This window comes from Eurytemora carolleeae, unplaced genomic scaffold (assembly GCF_000591075.1).
Source record: "Eurytemora carolleeae unplaced genomic scaffold, Eaff_2.0 scaffold2154, whole genome shotgun sequence".
In the NCBI taxonomy this organism is placed as follows: domain Eukaryota; kingdom Metazoa; phylum Arthropoda; class Copepoda; order Calanoida; family Temoridae; genus Eurytemora; species Eurytemora carolleeae.
The window spans coordinates 15,244-19,553 of NW_019398041.1; the positions used below are offsets into that span (position 1 = coordinate 15,244).

Here is a 4,310-nt window from a genome sequence, read left to right on the forward strand (position 1 = left end):
GGGGGGGGGAGGTGGCGCGAGAGGAAATGAGAAGAGAGAGGGGGTTGTTGGATGAGCAGCAATGAATAGAATACGAGGGGGGTAGGTCAGGCAGGAAAGAAAAGGAGAAGGGGGGGTTGGGGGGTTGGAGTACCGCTATAATTATTTATGAGAATTAATATGTACTTTATTTATTACGGAATTGTTTCGTATTGCGTAATTTCGCGTAGTTATGCCTTAATTACGCGAAACTAGACTTTCTTTCGTAAACGGAATAAACGCGTAATTACGCGTAATGATCCTGCATAAGTGAAAGAAAGTGTAACGCCTAATTACGCGTAACATAATTACGACTGGAAACCCTAAGTCAATTGAATCATGTCAGTCTAAAGTTTCACCCATAGGAAAACTGATCCTTATCGACAAAACCCTGAGTCGTATTGATCTATGATTGGTCCTTAAGGCATATTGTATTTAAGTTGTTAGTTGAGTTGGTAACTACTAATAACTTTATTTTCTATACTTTCTCTTTAATTAGATTTAGCAGCATTTTTACTCTCACTGTAATTTTGCCACCAACATTTCAGGGACCATTCACTGTAATTTGAGGGTTAATTAAATAGTCTATTATCTTTTCATTGTCATTAGTCTTACTTTTCAAAAACATTCAAAGTTCAAGTGCAATCATATGATACTTTTGCAAAGATATTATTTGATTCGCTTTGTCATAGTCATGGAATTAAAAAAATCAAAAAATAAATTAGATTTTAGTTTATTCTAGATATCTTTAATTATTTTCAAAATTATTTTAAAATTGTCTTTTTTCAAAATATAACTTATTTTAAAAATTTGAGGGTTTGATACGTGTTCTCTATTTTCCCCAGAATTATTGAGGAGTTGGAATCCAGGAACGGGTTTCTATGAGAATCAAAAGTTTTTATATTTTTTTCATATACTGACTGACACTTGTTGTCATGGAAGTAGGATAATTTTAGATTTAATTTAGTTGTTGTAAATTAAAAGATGTTTAAATAGTGTCTACACAAAGTTATCATACCTTTCTACTGGAATTCTGAACGACAAATCAAGTTTTTCTCCCGTCATAGATATTGTTGAAAAGTAAGACTAATACAAATAAAAAGGCTAATTAGTTTTCCATGAAATTATAAAATACCAGTAGGTTAAACTGCCTTTTTAAATTTGAAGATATTAGTCTGATGGAACCAAAATCTTTAAGAAGCTATTTATAAAAAATCTTTTATTATTATCTTTTATCTACTACTGGCAAAACTAGTGTAAAAAAGCCAATTTTTGCTAGATTACAATTTTAGATAATATACATCACAGACTTTTGTGAAATCTCCTGATAACCTAAAAACACTTTGCCAAACTCCATCTGCTATTGTCTGAGATGGATAGTATTTAAAATCATTGTGATTAATGTAAAACCCATTCTGTTTAGGCACATGGAGGATCAAATATGGAACAGGTCCAGTAAAAAAAATTTTATTCATAAATTGTATTTTGAAGATGTTACTTAGTACATTTTTAATCTAATCATTTTGTTTATATTTTTCCTTATGGAGGAAAAACTTGGTAGCTTGTAATTTACTTGTGGTTTCAAAATATACTAGTTTTCTGTTGAGGTTTTTGTAACCTTGAACACCAATTGAATTATATAGGATAACTATATTAATTCAAATCAAAGAATATTGTAGTTAGATTTTGATTCTACTGGAGACCAGCTGAGGGATTTCATTTTCATTATAAACCCCCTGTAAATACGTCTAAATCACTCCAGTGGAATTATAAACCCCCTGGAAAGATATTTAAATCCCTCCAGTGGAATGTAAATCACCCTGGGTAAAGTTTTAAATTGTAAATTGCCATTTTTCAAAACCCTCCAGTGAAAATAATATTCCTCAGGTGGGCTCCAGTAGAGTCAAATTTCTTACTATAAACTTCCATGAATCTATTATTTTGATCCTTAAATTGTAAAATTGCATAGTCCTTATCAGCTTACAAAGGCTTTAAGATTGTTATTAATTTTTCATAACCATTAAAGGGAGTGTTCGCGAAAAATGAAAGGGGGTATAGGCTTAATGTGATAAAAAAGAGCTTTTGATCGCTACTAATCTTACTTCTATCTGTTGTGTCTATAAGTAGAAATTTTTTTTAAATGACTCACACTGAAGAACGTAGTGTCCATACAAATTCAAAAAGATGCGACATTCAACTGGGATTGTAAACAAATCAATTTAATTCCGAATAAATCATTCAGTTATTACAAACATTAGTCATCGATTATTTTTCGACGCATTCATAAATAGATGATATTTTATAATATTTTGTATTTTTCATGATCTGAGAGTTACTTTTGAAAACCTTTATTCCTGTTTTGAGGATTTTTGATAATTAAGACGGCGTTTTCATATTTTCAATGAATGTATGAAAATCCAATTATTTTTAAAATTATTTTTAAGAAAAAACAAAATCAAAAATATTATGAAATATTAACTTATACAAATGCGTCGAAAATTAATCGATGACTACTGTTTTTAATATCTGAATGATTTTCTTTGGAATTAAATTGATTTGTTTATGATACGAGTTGAATGTTGCATCTTTCTGAATTTGTATGGACACTACGTTCTTCGGTGTGAGTAGTTTTTAACAATTTTCTCCTTGTAGACACAACAGATAGAAGAAAGATTAGTAGCGATCAAAAGCGCTTTTTTACCGCATTAAGCCTATACCCCCTTTCATTTTTTGTGAACACTCCCTTTAACTTAAAAAGTCAAATGGGTATTTAACTCACAGGGACTGTAAGCGTAGTTTCAACTGATCCTCTAAATTCATTCAATACCCTTGAAGCAATTGTTTAAAGTACAGAGATCTGTTTGTGGAAATATCTAGGTAGCCATTGAATCATTCCAAATACTGCGTTTAGTGCGAACTGATCCTTCACTAGGGTCTTTTGCAAATATTGTCATTTTTACGTTGAAAGCTGCTTTAAACATTGGAGAGTAAATTATTTGTTTTCTTAACCCTATAAAGCTGGGGGGTCTGAATTTCTGGCACACCCTGCCCCCTAGAAAAAGGTCTTATGAATAAAATGCATAGTCATGACCCATTTTTACAAGGCCAGCTTAAAGAAGAAAAAAGTCAGACTGGCAACTTTAATAGTTTGTGTGCTTGAGAGGGTTGAACAAAATGCCAAAAAAGGGTCAATAAAAAGTAAAATATAATTCTTTTGTCTAAAAAAAATATCATGATGTGACACATGTTTCTACATCCATTTTTTCAAAATTATAGTATTTTAAATGTGTAGCTTTAATCAGAAAAAAGTCGTATAGTGTTTTGGATTATTTTACAAAAGTCAAGTCAAAAAATTGAGATAGTGTCCAAAATGAGAGTGCTAGGGCAAATAAATACCAGTTTGCTAACAAAGTGTTTAATAATTAAGCGGGTTTATTAGATTAACAAGGATATGTCTGTCATCCTTGATCAGTCAAAGGTTTAATAGGGCACTGTTGTGAACCAGGAATAGCCTCTTTCAATGAAAGGTGAAATTAAATGGCTCATACAGTCACTTTAAATCTTAACGCTGTGTTCTTATCTAACAGTTTTATAGATACCACTATATTGTATTATTTGTTTAGAAAACTTGTATTCCTCTTTATACATTACTTCTTGCTCTTGGTAATCCTACAGTTCATTACTTTTCACTGGACATAGAGGGGGCGGAATTAAAGGTTTATAATTTTTTAAGGTGTTATGATATTTCATAGAAGTTCAATTCATTATTATTCATTTTATTTTATAATAAAATTATAAATAACAAATTTCATATATGACATTTTAAGGACATGGTAGATTTTTTATAAAAAGTACATTTTATATGAAGTAGCCGATTTTTTATAAAAAGTATAAAACAATTTTAGAACAAACAAACTAAACTTAAAGGGTACCACTGAAAATCGGACAGGCCACTCTATCTAACTATCTATCTATAAATCTAGGTTTTGAAAGCTATACCTTGGCATCTGGTGGATATATGGTTGGTAGGAATAGAGACAAATCATATCGGAGAATTTGACAAAACAGAGACAAGGTTTAGAACTTTAATATAAATATTTGTCTTTTTTTGCGGTGGGAGGGGGGGGGTTGTTTATGTGCATACACTAGCCAAATAAATAAGTTTATGGTGTAATCTGTGATGGTACTGAAAAAGACTCTATTAACAATTTTCTCCTTATAAATAGAAGTAAGATTAGTAGCAATCAAAAGCGATTATTTTTTAGAGTTTTCTTCTCCAGTTAAGATATAGG

The 4,310-nt window shown here is 30.8% G+C and overlaps 1 long non-coding RNA gene across 1 annotated transcript; it reads left to right on the forward strand.

Annotated features, from left to right (window-relative positions):
- The first annotated feature begins 1,437 nt into the window (after positions 1-1,437).
- On the forward strand, positions 1,438-4,093 carry LOC111716688 (uncharacterized). Its single transcript, XR_002768568.1, has 3 exons — positions 1,438-1,468; positions 3,642-3,734; positions 4,002-4,093. It is a non-coding gene; the product is annotated as an uncharacterized LOC111716688 (long non-coding RNA).
- Positions 4,094-4,310: the final 217 nt, after the last annotated feature.